This window comes from Somniosus microcephalus, chromosome 11 (genome assembly GCF_052327205.1).
Source record: "Somniosus microcephalus isolate GS21.2 chromosome 11, FLI_Smic_1.0, whole genome shotgun sequence".
Taxonomy (NCBI): Eukaryota; Metazoa; Chordata; class Chondrichthyes; order Squaliformes; family Somniosidae; genus Somniosus; species Somniosus microcephalus.
The window spans coordinates 98,368,777-98,385,640 of NC_140997.1; positions in this window are offsets into that span (position 1 = coordinate 98,368,777).

The following is a 16,864-nucleotide window of genomic DNA, read 5'->3' on the forward strand; positions in this document are numbered from 1 at the left end:
GACCATTGACTTGAAATCAGCGTACCACCAGCTCCCCATCCGCCCTGAGGACCGCCAGTACACTGCCTTTGAGGCAAACGGCCGCCTCTATCACTTCCTTAGGGTTCCCTTTGGCGTCACCAACGGGGTCTCCGTCTTCCAAAGGGAGATGGACCGGATGGTAGATCAAAATGCGTTGCAGGCCACTTTCCCATATCTGGACAATGTGACCATCTGCGGCCGTGACTTGCAGGACCATGACGCAAACCTTGAAAAATTCCTCCGCACCGCCCAACTCCTAAACCTGACATATAACAAGGAGAAGTGCATATTCCGCACAAACCGCCTCGCCATCCTTGGCTGTGTTGTGGAACACGGAGTCATCGGCCCCGACCCCGACCGGATGCGTCCCCTTATGGAACTTCCACTGCCCCACTGCCTCAAGGCCCTGAAGAGGTGCCTAGGGTTTTTCTCCTATTACGCCCAGTGGGTCCCCTACTATGCGGACAAGGCCCGTCCGCTGATCAAGTCCACCTCTTTTCCCTTGACGGCAGAGGCCCGCTTAGCCTTCCACCGTATCAAGGAGGACATTGCCAAAGCCACCATGCACGCAGTGGACGAATCCATCCCCTTCCAGGTGGAAAGCGACGCGTCTGACTTTGCCCTGGCCGCTACCCTCAATCAGGCGGGGAGACCCGTGGCCTTCTTTTCACGAACCCTCCAAGGCCCGAAGACCAGACACTCCGCTGTTGAAAAGGAGGCCCAGGCGATTGTGGAGGCTGTGCGTCATTGGAGGCACTACCTGGCCGGAAAACGATTTACCCTGCTCACTGACCAGCGTTCAGTTGCTTTTATGTTTAACAACAAGCAGAGGGGCAAAATCAAAAATGACAAGATCTTGAGGTGGAGAATCGAACTTTCCACCTACAACTACGAGATCTTGTACCGGCCCGGGAAGCTAAATGAACCCCCGGATGCGCTATCGCGTGGCACCTGCGCCAGCGCGCAGATCGATAGACTGCGGGCCCTTCACAATGACCTCTGCCACCCGGGGGTCACCAGGTTCTTCCACTTCATCAAGGCCCGCAACCTGCCTTACTCTATTGAGGAGGTCAGGACCATGACCAGGAACTGCCAAGTCTGCGCTGAGTGCAAACCGCACTTTTATAGACCAGACAGGGCCCACCTGATAAAAGCCACTCGCCCCTTCGAGCGCCTGAGCGTCGATTTTAAAGGGCCTCTCCCCTCCTCCGACCGCAATGTGTACTTCCTCAATATTATTGATGAGTACTCCCGTTTCCCGTTCGCCTTCCCCTGCCCGGACATGACCAGTGCCACGGTCATTAAATGTCTGAACAACCTCTTCACCCTGTTCGGCTTCCCCAGCTATATCCATAGCGACCGGGGCTCATCGTTTATGAGCGACGAACTCCGTCAGTACCTGCTAACTAGGGGTATTGCCACAAGCAGGACCACCAGTTACAACCCCCGGGGGAACGGACAGGTGGAAAGAGAAAATGCGACAGTTTGGAAGGCCGCCCTGCTAGCCTTAAAGTCTAGGGGCCTTCCAACCTCCCGCTGGCAGGATGTGCTCCCCGATGCGCTCCACTCTATTCGGTCACTGCTCTGCACTGCCACTAACGCCACCCCTCATGAGAAAATGTTTGTCTTCCCAAGGAAGTCCACATCGGGGACATCGCTACCGCCATGGCTGACGTCCCCAGGGCCGGTCCTACTGAGAAGACACGTGAGGACCCATAAAACGGACCCCCTGGTCGAGAGGGTCGACCTCCTCCACGCCAACCCCCAGTATGCTTACATCGCATACCCGGACGGGCGGGAGGACACAGTCTCCATAAGAGACCTTGCACCCTCGGGGGCCACAGTAACCCACTACCCACTACCACCCCCCCCCACGATCCGATATCCAGCCCCAGCAGACGGCAGGCCTGGGCCCCGCGACCCGCTCGACATCTACGAGGACGACACGCCTGTGCCACAGCCTACGCTGGACTCGACGCCGGAAACTTCACTACCCCTGCCGTCGCCACGCAGATCACAGCGGCAGACAAGACCTCCGGAGAGACTCCAATACACTAACTTTTAATACACTTCACCCCGTCGGACTCAATTTTAAACAAGGGGTGAATGTGGTAAACCACTGTTTGTATTCCTGTTTGTCCTGTTTGTATTCCACTGTGTACATGCCTGGACATGCCTCGGCTGACTCCTCCCACAGGTCCTAGTATAAAGGTGACTGCTCCCCAGCCCTTAGTATCATGGACCGGTCGACCACGCGAGGCAGACCTCCATTCTGTTGTTAATAAAAGCCTTTAGTTACTCTTCTAACTCTCAGTCTTTTATGAGTAATTGATAGTAAAGCACCCCAAGGTGCTTCTGATGCGCTATGTTAAAGGCGCTATATAAATGCAAGTTATTGCTGTTGTTGTTTACTCCAAAGCTACTGATGTATTTGTTGTGTATGTAACCTGTTCCACCTTAAGAGAGCTTAAGCCTGTTCCACCTTAAGAGATGTACTACTTTCTCAGGCTGCTGTAGACGTAATACCGGGGGTGAACACACCGGTATATAAGCACTGTGCAGTAATCTTGTATTCAGTATAGTCCCTACCTCCAACCAGTAAAGACCTGTTTCTATTGTTACTCATTAGTCTGTGTCTTAATTAACTAAATAATTCACAGACTTAACATTGGCGACGAGTCAGGTTCTTACCCTGCGGCAGTTATTCCACGGCGGTTGAAGAGAGGTTTCAAACCACAGCACCCCACTGGAAGCGACAGGCATTAGGACCCTGAAGCCTCCATCAGCTTGTGAACCGGAGAAGAAGACAGGGCTGGGGAAGACAGAGGTACAGGGCGATAGCGATCGGCAGATAAGGGCCGGGCCGCTTTGAAGTGAGGGGCGCAGCCGGGCCATCGATCGCAACCACCGATAAGGGCCGCACTCGGGCTGAAAGGGCAGCGGCTGCAGAAATTGAAGGCGCGAGAGCCGCGGTGCACAGCGCGGGCCATCGATCGCGATCGGGAGATAAGGGCTTTGGAGTGCGAGGCGCAGCCGGGCCATCGATCGCAAGCACTGATAAGGGCCGGGCCGCTTTCAAGTGCGAGGCGCAGCCGGGCCATCAATCGCATCCGCTGATAAGGGCCGCACTTGGGCGATCGCGGCGAAGATAAGGGCCGCACTCGGGGGCTGAAGGGAGACGGCGTCGGGGGACGGGTGAAGACCGCCAAGCGCGGGAAAACCGCCATTTTCTGGGCGGAGGACGACGGCAAGAGCAGGAAGCCGCCATCTTTGATAACAAGTAAAGAAAATAAAATCTGAGAAATTGCAAATCTACAATGCCTAAACACGGGAATATTAGCACCTTTGATAGTGACCTCGAAGATTGGGCCATATATGTTGAAAGAGTAAAAAAGTATTGTAAGGCCAATAAAATTCGTGACCAAGATAAAGCTCTAACATTATTAAATTTAATGGGTGCGAAGACATACGGGCAATTGAAACACCTGTTATCACCAGATGAACCGGCGGATAAGACGTTCGATGAGATTGTTACTGTCCTGAAAGATCATCTAAACCCCACGCCGCTGATGCTAGCGGAACGATTTAAATTTTATGACAGAAGGCAGCTACAGCATGAAAGCAATGCTGAATATTTGCTGGAATTGCGTAAATTAGCGAAATATTGTCAGTTTGGAACGGGACTGACAGATGCACTACGAGACAAATTTGTGTGTGGTTTATTTAAACAAGATACACAAAAGCGACTGCTCGAGGAGAATGAGCTGACGCTTGAGAAGGCGGTCACTATGGCAGCAGCACACGAAGCCGCAGCGAGAGGCACGGCAGTAATGCAGCTACGGTCACCGGAGCTCAGTGCACACAAATTGGGTGTGAGTTCTGGCAAATGTTATCGTTGTGGAAAGACAACGCATGATCAGAACCAGTGTTGGTTTAAAAACCAAGAATGTAGAACTTGTGGTAGGCTTGGACATATAGCTAGAGTATGCAGGTCAGGGAAGAAGACCAGCAACAAGAAGTCACCGCAAGGGAAATACGCAAAGGTACACAAGGTGGCCGAACAGGAGTCCAATTCAGACGCAAGCAGTATTGAACTGGCTAGCTTAAGGGTACTCAACGTTGTTAAGGGTGCAGACCTCCAGACAATTTGGGTTACTCTTCATATAGAAGGAGTCCAAGTAAAAATGGAATTGGACACTGGATCGGCATTGTCGGTCATGAATAAGAAAGATTACAGAAGGTTATTCCAACATATTCCCCTACAGGATACGGAGATTATATTGACAACCTACACGGGGCAGAGAGTGTACCCCATCGGGACAATAAAGGTTGCAGTGGCCAACAAGGGCGAAGGAAGTCAAATAATGGACTTATATGTGCTACCGGAGGGAGGTCCACCACTACTAGGCCGGGAGTGGTTTAGAAACATAAATATGGACTGGCATTCGCTAAAAGCCATAAAGAGTGAGAACTCGGTGCAGATAATCAGCCCAGACTCTAGAACTGATGATGGTAAGACCAACCCATGTGCAAAAGACAAAGTTTCAGCACAGAATTCCACTGAGCAACAACAACATAGTTTAACAGAGAATTCTGAGTCTGTCAAGTCTACTGATATGCACATTTTTGAGGGACACTGGGCTCGAACTCAACTCCATTTCAAACTACAACAGCAATTAGAACAAATGATTCGCCGTTTTGAGCAAGAGATGAATGAAATAAAAAAGTTCTTTGTTACAGAGTGGGAGAATCTGGAAAGTCAACAGAAGCAACTGATGGAGAAAATGGAGCAGGAGCACACCAACCATCTGCGCGAGGAGGCCGAACGAATCAAAGCTGATTCAGGTTCTGAAGGTGCGTGCCATAATCTGGTGTCAGAAGAGTTAACGGTCAGCCAACTCCTTCATATGCTGAGGGACAAGACTCTGAAATGGGAAAAACTTGAACACGAGCTGCGATCTTCAAAGGAAAAGGGTTCGGAGCTCTCAAAAGTCATTGAGATGGCTGATGTGATGACACAAACTGAAACGACTGCAACAGAGCAGCCATTGGATGCCAAAAGTACGCTGACTCACGTCAATGTAGAACAACAGACCGCTGAAACAGCTGCTCCGGTAGAGGGATTGCATAGTCCGATCAATCAATCTCCAAAGGAAGTTGAAGTATTAAAATCACAAATGAGGTCACTAGTAAACGACTTGCTGAAAGCCCAGAAAAAGCTGGATGCAGAGGTACACATGAAGAAGTCTCTTCAGGAAAGATGTCTGGATTTGGAACAAGAGCTGGCTAACGTCCAGCTGGGTATGGAGGAAATAGACGACCCTCTCACTGGTCTAGCTCAGGACGATACCGAATATTACCATGACCTGGTGGACGACACCGAATATTACGATGTCCTGTCCTGCCCAGCTTGTAACTTCGACTCCCAAAGTGCAGAAATCATGGAGGAGCACCAAAAGTCTACGGAACATCGGGAGAAGCTGGCTCTACGACGGAAACAGGAGGAAGAGAAGGAGGAACTGCGCATGCAGCTGGCAGCTGTGGCAGCTGACAATGGAGCCCAGAGAGTCTCCAAGAAGCAGAAAAGGAAAAGTAAAAACAGAAGATGACCCATCTGAACCATTATCACCTCTACCAGATCACACACGTGGTCCCTCCGAACGGAGCCAAATCAGTTCGGAAGTTCAAGCTGTTAAATCCATGAAAGGACTATTGAATGAGTAACGTGAACCGACTACACCACAGAGATTGAATCTGTGAACTGTTTTCCGCAGAGACTGAATCTGTGATATGTTACGTTAAACATGAAGTTATATATGTATATATGTTATTACGTTATGTTAAATGGGGGGGATGACTATAAAGCTAAGAAGGGAGGAGTGTTGTGTATGTAACCTGTTCCACCTTAAGAGATGTACTACTTTCTCAGGCTGCTGTAGACGTAATACCGGGGGTGAACACACCGGTATATAAGCACTGTGCAGTAATCTTGTATTCAGTATAGTCCCTACCTCCAACCAGTAAAGACCTGTTTCTATTGTTACTCATTAGTCTGTGTCTTAATTAACTAAATAATTCACAGACTTAACAGTATTGTTCCCAACATCTGTGAAGAACAGGCTTTATCAATTGCCATCTTTCCATACTATGGCTAATGGATCCCTCTAGCTATGTTTATTACTCTAGCCCCTAAAGTTACACTTTAATCACTCCTGGCTGACATCATTACTGTCATATATTTCTTTGCACAAGCACTTTACACGTCAGAAAATATTCCTCTCACAACACTTCAAGCCACCCTGTTTATATTGTAAAGTCCATTGCTTCATGATATGAAGAAGTTGGCCTGCTAATCCTTTAACTCTCCATGATGGCCATCGCACTACTGTACCCAGCAGACACAGGGGCACCTTTATCTCCCACTCTATGCTCACACTAACATTTTTTATTAACATCAGTGAGCAGAGCAAAATATACCACACTGTTCCACTTATAGCATGTCTTGTCTGTGTGAGCTCATGATCAAAATTTCATCAATGGGTCATTGGTGCTTTGGTAGCAGAATTGATTACATGATTACAGATTTAATAAGAGAATAAATGACGTGGCGGGAGAGGCTCCAATGGTCCTTGTGGTAATGCAGGGCCACATTACACATTGCGCACTGCTCCAATCTAACAGAAGCTGATGCTTGTAAGCAAATTAATTACGATCTGATTTCAGCTCAGATCAGTTCTCAGGAGGCAGCCTACAGGAATCATTAGTAATTTGACTAAATCGATTTGGAGCTTCAGCCTAGCCTGGTGATAATATTCCAATCCACAATGCAAGCTGTGGGATACATCACTCAGCACCTTCCTGCATGCAACATTTCTGTATCGAGTCAAAAATAAGCCAAGCCATTCGCCGGTCAAAAAGCAAATCTTAATATCTTTTTATCAACTGGTGGTAGAATTGATGACATGATTACAGATTTAATAAGAGAATAAATTACATGAGGAGAGGCGAGAATGAACTTTGCAGTGATGCAGGTGCCCTGGGCAGCATTTATCCCTCAACTAACATCTCCCAAAAATAACAACAATTTGTTTCATTGCTGTTTGTCACATTTTGCTGTGTGCAACAGTGAATATACTTCAAAAATACTTCATTGGCTGCGGAGTGCTTTGGGACATCCTGAAAGGCACGAGAAATACAAGAACTTTCTTTTTAAAATTCACCTTCCAATATTATGTTACTCCCCTGAAGGTAGTTATTCAGACTTGGATTCTAGCACAGGCAACAGCAGCTCATCCAAGTCAGTGTTCTTCACGTGTGAACACTCACACACCCCACACACACACCCCACACACACACCGTACACAGACCCCTCACACACACCGTACACAGACCCCACACACACACTGTACACAGACCCCTCACACACCATACACAGACCCCTCACACACACCGTACACAGACCCCACACACACACTGTACACAGACCCCTCACACACACCGTACACAGACCCCTCACACACACCGTACACAGACCCCACACACACACTGTACACAGACCCCTCACACACACACCCCACACACCACACACCCCGCACACACACCCCACACACACCCCTCTCACACACACCCCACACCACACACACACCACACACAGACCCCTCTCACACACACCCCACACACACCCCTCTCACACACACCCCACACCACACACACACCACACACAGACCCCTCACACACACCACACACCCCACACACACACCTCACACACCCCACACACACACCGTACACAGACCCCTCACACACACACCACACACCCCAAACACACACCCCACACACCCCACACACACACCGTACACAGACCCCTCACACACACCGTACACAGACCCCTCACACACACACCACACACCCCAAACACACACCCCACACACCCCACACACACACCGTACACAGACCCCTCACACACACCGTACACAGACCCCTCACACACACACCACACACCCCACACACCCCACACACACACCGTACACAGACCCCTCACACACACCGTACACAGACCCCACACACACACTGTACACAGACCCCTCACACACACACCCCACACACCACACACCCCGCACACACACCCCACACACACCCCTCTCACACACACCCCACACCACACACACACCACACACAGACCCCTCACACACACCACACACACCCCACACACACACCGTACACAGACCCCTCACACACACCGTACACAGACCCCTCACACACACACCACACACACCACACACCCCTCACACACACCCCACACACCCCGCACACACACCGTACACAGACCTCTCACACACACTGTACACAGACCCCACACACACACTGTACACAGACCCCTCACACACACACCACACACACCACACACCCCACACACACACCCCACACACACACCGTACACAGACCCCTCACACACACCGTACACAGACCCCTCACACACACCGTACACAGACCCCTCACACACACACCACACACACCACACACCCCACACACACACCCCACACACCCCACACACACACCGTACACAGACCCCTCACACACACCGTACACAGACCCCTCACACACACCGTACACAGACCCCTCACACACACACCACACACACCACACACCCCACACACACACCCCACACACCCCACACACACACTGTACACAGACCCCTCACACACACCGTACACAGACCCCACACACACACCGTACACAGACCCCTCACACACACCGTACACAGACCCCACACACACACCGTACACAGACCCCACACACACACTGTGCACAGACCCCTCACACACACACCCCACACACCACACACCCCGCACACACACCCCACACACACCCCTCTCACACACACCCCACACCACACACACACCACACACAGACCCCTCACACACACCACACACCCCACACACACACCTCACACACCCCTCACACACACCGTACACAGACCCCTCACACACACCGTACACAGACCCCACACACACACCGTACACAGACCCCTCACACACACACCACACACACCACACACCCCGCATACACACCCCACACACACCCCTCTCACACACACCCCACACCACACACACACCACACACAGACCCCTCACATACACCACACACCCCACACACCCCACACACACACCGTACACAGACCCCTCACACACACACCCCACACACACACCGTACACAGACCCCTCACACACACACCCCACACACCGTACACACCCCACACACACACCATACACAGACCCCACACACACACCTTAAGTCAATAAAATTGATGTGCCTCAATAAATCCGAGACTCGATGTTAGCGAAACAAAACAAGGCTTTTATTGACTTAGAAGGTAACACACAGGAGAGAGGTATCTTCCATCCAGAGCTCTGCCGTACTGGATGTGCTGCAGGCTGGGCCAGCTTACATAGTGGCCAGGTATGGGCGGAGCCCTACACATAGTACAATACAATGGGCCAGGTATGGGCGGAGCCCTACACATAGTACAATACAATGGTGAGGAAATGGAACAGAGGTAAGGGAAATGAAACTGAAACCAACCACAGTCACAGGCAGTGATGAATGGAATATTTCATCACACACCGTACACAGACCCCTCACACACACACCACACACCCCACACACACCCCACACACACACCCCACACACCCCACACACACACCGTACACAGACCCCTCACACACACACCCCACACACCCCGCACACACACCCCACACACACCCCTCTCACACACACCCCACACCACACACACACCACACACAGACCCCTCACACACACCACACACCCCACACACACACCCCACACACCCCACACACACACCCCACACACACACCGTACACAGACCCCTCACACACACACTCCACACACCACACATCCCACACACACACCCCACACACACCCCTCACACACACCCCACACACCACACACCCCGCACACACACCCCACACACACCCCTCTCACACACCACACACCCCACACACACACCCCACACACCCCACACACACACCGTACGCAAACCCCTCACACACACACCCCACACACCACACACCCCACACACACACCCCACACACACCCCTCTCACACACACCCCACACCACACACACACCACACACAGACCCCTCACACACACCCCACACCCCACACACACACCCCACACACACCGCACACACCCAACCCACACCCCACAAATATACCCCCCACACACATCCCACACACACCCACCACAAACACACACCACACACACCCCACACCAAAAACACAACCCACCACACCGCCCACATCCCCCACACACATCCCACACACACCCCGCTCACACACCCCACACACACATACTACACAGAACCCATACACACGCACACACGCACTCACACCCACACCCACACACCCCCCCACACACACACACCACACACACACCACACACCCGACACACACACACGTACCACAAACACCCCACACACACACACACACCCTACACACACACACACCCTACACACACCCCCCACACACACCTCACACATACACGCACCCCACACACACCCCACACACACACACACCACACACACACCACACACTCACACCCCATACACACCACAGACACACACGACACAACACACACACAGACCCCCCACAGACACACCACACACACCCCACACACACACCCCACACACACCCACCACACCCGCCACACACACCCACACACGCACCACACACACACACACACACACACTCCACACACACCCCAAACATAGCCCCCACCCACACCCTACACACACACTCCACACATGCCCCACATGTACACTGATGTAAGAAAACTTCTAGGCACTTGGTCTAAGCATTAATCAAAGCTTTAATCAATTGTTTTACAACATGGAGGTCTAGTTGTGTCCTTCACTAGTTCCTGTTAAGAATGTCCTGCGCAAGCTGGGCCCATGCCCGAGTATTTATACTCTCCCTGGACAGCGCCACCCGCAGGCCGCTCTGTATTATTTCATAAGTTTTTCTTTCGTGAATGACTGATTCATGTCATACACCCCACACACACACCTCACACACCCCCCACACCCAAACCACACACACAGCCCACACACACATACCCCACACACACACACCCCACACACACCTCAAAGGTAGTAATCTCAGGATTGCTACCAGTGCCACGTGCTAGTCAGAGTAGAAATAGAATGATGTTTCAGATGAATACGTGGCTAGAGGAATGGTGCAATGGGGAGGGATTCAAATTCCTGGCACATTGGAACCGGTTCTGTGGGAGATGGGACCAGTACAAACCGGACAGTTTGCACCTAGGCAGGGCCGGGACCAATGTCCTAGCGGGAGTGTTTGCTAGTGCTCTGGGGGAGGGTTTAAACTAAAATGGCAGGGGGTTGGGAACCTTAGCAAGGGGACAGAGGAAAGGGAAACAAGGATAAAAGCAAAAGATAGGAAGGAGAAAAACAAAAGTGGCAGTCAGAGGAATCAACGGTTTAAATCCAACATGGCCACAGTAAATAATAATTCTAATAGGTCTAAGAGCATTAAAAAAACAAGCCTGAAGGCTTTGTGTCTTAATGCGAGGAGCATTCATAATAAGATGGATGAATTAGCTGTGCAAATAGAGGTAAACGAATATGATATGATTGGGATTACAGAAACATGGCTCCAGGGTGGCCAAGGCTGGGAACTCAACATCCAGGGCTATTCAATATTCAGGAAAGATAGGAAAAAAGGAAAGGGAGGTGGGGTAGCATTGCTGGTTAACGAAGGGATTAACACAATTGTAAGGAAGGATATTGGCTCTGATGATGTGGAATCTGTATGGGTAGAACTGAGAAATACCAAGGGGCAGAAAACGTTAGTCGGAGTGGTATATAGACCTCCAAACAGTAATGCGGAGGTTGGGGATGGCATTAAAAGGGAAATTAGAGAAGCGTGCAATAAGGGCACAGCAGTCATCATGGGTGACCAGTTCGGACCAGGGAGCAGCGAGGCGAGGAGAGGAGCCCGGTATAAAAACCAACGCGAGCACCGAGGCACACCAACTCAGCAGCGGGGAGAGAGGTAAAAAGTAATCAGAGTGTGACGTCACCAGGGAGCAGGTAAGTGATTGGTTGGTGAGTGTTAGAATAAAATTTTGCTGGAAAAGACACAAACAACAAATTCGCTGACTGGGACTAATTGAATCACTGCACAATGAGACATGCCACGCCTACACATGGCTGGAACAAAGTTCATCTCGTGTCCTGTTATCACAGTCCCAAGAACTAACAAGGTTCACTGGTATCCTATTATCAAACTAATCACATTCCGCCGGTGACGCAGATGGAACAAGACGAAACGAAGACCCTTCGCAATCACTGAGGACTAACAAGGTTCACTGGTATCCTATTATCGAACTAATCACATTCCGCCGGTGACGCGGACGGAACAAGACGGAACAAAGACCTTTCGCAATCACTTAAGAGGCAGAATTGGCAACACGAGTGTGTAAACTCCTGACTGGAGGAAAATAACGATATGCGCTAATAAACGAATTGATTGGATGAATGTAAATGATCTAAAACCAACTTCTTGGAATTGTATATAAGCTCGGCACGTACTATAATCGAGGAGAAGGTGCTCTCGCAGACCGCGTGGTTGCAGACGCTTCTCCCAGAGCTCTGTCATTTAATAAAGTTGTCTCTCTTACACAAAGTTTAGTTTCCGAGGAATCATTTTTCCTACAACAGTGAGTATTTCTCTTTTTTAAACTTTAACTCTGTGGTTTATAGTTGCTAAGGTCTTTTCTGGTGTAGCGGGGACTGTTGGTAAACCATACAAGTGCCCTAGAGTTTATCTTTAATTGGTGACAGTGAATTAATTTAAATTAATTAAAGGGTAAGTCATGCCAGGAGAGCCCAGCCCCGTGTTATGCTCCTCTTGCTCTACGTGGGAATTCAGGGACACTGCCGGTGTCCCTGATGACCACGCGTGCCAGAAATGCATCCAGCTGTGGCTACTAGCAGACCGCATTGTGGCGCTGGAGCTGCAGATGGATGGGCTTTGGAGCATTCACGATGCTGAGAGGGTCGTGGATAACACGTTTGATGAGGTGGTCACACCGCAGGTAAGGGCTGCACAGGCAGAAGGCAAATGGGTGACCATCAGGCTGAGCAGTAGAGGCAGGCAGGTAGTGCAGGGGACCCCTGTGGCCATCCCCCTCTCAAACAGGTATACTGATTTAGATACTGTTGAGGGGGATGACTTACCAGAGGAAGGCAGCAGCAGCCAACTTCCCGGCACCAGGGGCGCTTCTGCTGCTCAGGAAGGGAGGAAAAAGAGTGGGAGAGCAATAGTGGTAGGGGATTCCATCATAAGGGGAACAGATAGACATTTCTGCGGCCATAGACGTGACTCCAGGATGGTTTGTTGCCTCCCTGGTGCCAGGGTCAAGGATGTCACTGAACGGCTGCAGGGCATTCTGAAGGGGGAGGGTGAACAGTCAGAGGTCATGTTTCACATTGGGACCAATGACATGGGTAGGAAGAGGGATGAGGTCCTGCAGCAAGAATTTAGGGAGCTAGGTAGCAGATTAAAGGGCAGGACCTCAAAGGTTGTAATCTCTGGATTACTCCCGGTGCCACGTGCTAGTGAGTATGGGAATAGGAGGATAAAGCAGATGAATGCGTGGCTAAAGAGTTGGTGCAGGAGGGAGGGCTTTAGTTTCCTGGATCACTGGGCCTGCTTCTGGGGAAGGTGGGACTTGTACAAGTCGGACGGGTTGCACCTGAACCAGACCGGGACAAATATCCTTGCGGGGAGGTTTGCTAGCCCTGTTCGGGGGGGTTTAAACTAAAATGGCAGGGGGTTGGGAACCTGAGCAGGGAACAGAGGGAAGGGAAACAGGGATAAAAGCAAAAGATAGGAAGGAGAAAAACAAAAGTGGCAGTCAGAGAAATCAACGGTTTAAATCAAACGTGGCCACAGTAAATAATAATTCTAATAGGTCTAAGAGCGTTAAAAAAACAAGCCTGAAGGCTTTGTGTCTTAATGCGAGGAGCATTTGTAATAAGGTGGATGAATTGGCTGCGCAAATAGAGGTAAACAAATATGATTTGGTTGGGATTACGGAAACGTGGCTCAAGGATGGCCAAGACTGGGAACTCAACATCCTGATATTCAGGAAAGATAGGCAAAAAGGAAAGGGAGGTGGGGTAGCATTACTGGTTAAAGAAGGGATTAATACAATTGTAATGAAGGATATTAGCTCTGATGATGTGGAATCTGTATGGGTAGAATTGAGAAATACTAAGGGGAAAAAAACATTAGTGGGAGTGGTATATTGACCTCCCAACAGTAAGGCAGAGGTTGGGGATGGCATGAAAAGGGAAATTAAAGAAGCGTGCAATAAGGGCACAGCAGTCATCATGGGTGACTTTAATCTACATATAGATTGGGCCAACCAAATTAGTAACAATACTGTGGAGGAGGAATTCCTGGAGTGTTTACGGGATGGTTTCCTGGGCCAATATGTCGAGGAACCAACCAGAGATCAGGTCATCTTAGATTGGGTATTAGGTAACGAGAAAGGATTAATTAGCAATCTTGTTGTACGAGGCCCCTTGAGTCGGAGCGATCATAATATGATCGAATTCTTCATTAAGATGGAGAATGAAGTAGTTGACTCAGAGACTAGGGTCCTCAATTTAAATAAAGGAAACTACGATGGTCTGAGGAGCGAGTTGGGTAGGATTGATTGGGGAATGGCACTCAAAGGGTTGACGGTGGATAGGCAATGGCAAACATTCAAAGGCCGAATGGATGAGCTACAGAATTTGTTCATCCCAGTTTGGCATAAAAATAAAACAAAAAAGGTGACTCAACCGTGGCTAACAAGGGAAATTAGGGCTAGCATAAGATCCAAGGAGAGGACATATAAATTGGCCAGAAAAAGCAATAATCCTGAGGATTGGGAGCAGTTTAGGATTCAACAAAGGAGGACAAAGGGATTAATTAAGAAAGGGAAAATAGAATATGAGAGTAAGCTAGCTGGGAACATAAAAACTGACTGTACAAGCTTTTATAGATATGTGAAGAGAAAAAGATTGGTGAAGTCAAGCGTAGGTCCCTTGCAGTCAGAATCAGGGGAATTTATAATGGGAAACAAAGAAATGGCAGACCAACTAAATTCATACTTTGGTTCTGTCTTCACAAAGGAGGACACAAATAACCTCCCAGAGATGACGGGGGAACATAGGGTCTGATGAAAGGGTGGAACTGAAAGAAATCAGTATTTGTAGGGAAATGGTGTTAGGAAAATTGATGGGACTGAATGCCGATAAATCCCCAGGGCCTGATAATCTACATCCCAGGGTACTTAAGGAAGTGGCCCTAGAAATAGTAGATGCATTGCTGGTCATCTTCCAGAACTCGATAGACTCTGGAACAGTACCCATGGATTGGAGGGTAGCTAATGTTACCCCACTATTCAAAAAAGGTGGTAGAGAAAAAGCGGGGAATTATAGACCGGTAAGCCTGACATCGGTAGTGGGGAAAATGCTAGAATCTATCGTAAAAGATGTAATAGCAGAGCACTTGGAAAACAGTGACAGGATCGGACAAAGTCAACATGGATTTACAAAAGGTAAATCGTGCTTGACTAATCTACTGGAATGTTTTGAGGATGTAACTGTTAAAATAGATAAGGGAGAACCAGTGGGTGTGGTGTATTTGGACTTTCAGAAGGCTATCGATAAGGTCCCGCGTAAGAGATTAGCATGTAAGGTTAAGGCACATGGGATTGGGGGCAAGGTATTGACTTGGATAGAGAACTAGTTGGCAGACAGAAAGCAAAGAGTTGGAATAAACGGGTCTTTTTTTGAGTGCCAGGCAGTGGCTAGTGGTTTACCGCAGGGATCGGTCCTTGGCCCCCAGCTATTCACAATATATATTAATGATCTAGACAAGGGAACAAGAGGTAATATCTCCAAATTTGCAGACGACACAAAGCTGGGTGGGCATGTGTGCTGTGAGGAGGATGCCAAGAAACTCCAGGATGATTTCGACAGGTTGGGTGATTGGGCAAAAGCATGGCAGGTGCAATATAATGTGGATAAATGTGAGGTTATCCACTTTGGTGGCAAAATCAGGAAGGCAGATTATTATATGAATGGCAATAGATTGGGAGAAGGGGAAGTGCAACGAGACCTGGGTGTCCTTGTGCACCAGTCGCTGAAGGTAAGCATGCAGGTGCAGCAGGCGGTTAAGAAGGCAAATGGTATGTTGGCCTTTGTAGCGAGAGGGTTTGAGTACAGGAACAAGGATGCCTTGCTGCAGTTGTACAGGGCCTTGGTGAGACCATATCTTGAGTATTGTGTGCAGTTTTGGTCGCCTTATCTGAGGAAGGAGGTTCTTGCCATGGAAGGAGTTCAGTGAAGATTCACCAGGCTGATACCTGGGAAGGCAGGAATGATGTATGAGGAGAGATTGTGTCGATTGGGCTTGTACTCGCTGGAGTTGGAAGAATGAGAGGGGATCTCATTGAAACTTATAAAATTCTGACAGGACATAAGAAACATAAGAAATAGGAGCAGGAGTAGGCCAATCGGCCCCTCGAGCCTGCTCCACCATTCAATAAGATCATGGCTGATCTGATCCTAACCTCAAATCTTCTATCACTCTCCATCCCACCCGACCCATGTGATCTCCCGGGAGAGGCGAAAAACCAGATAAAAAACCCAATGGCCAATTTGGGAGAAAAAATCTGGGAAATTCCTCTCCGACCCATCTAGGCGATCGAAACTCGCCCAGGAGATCACTCTGTCCCTATATTT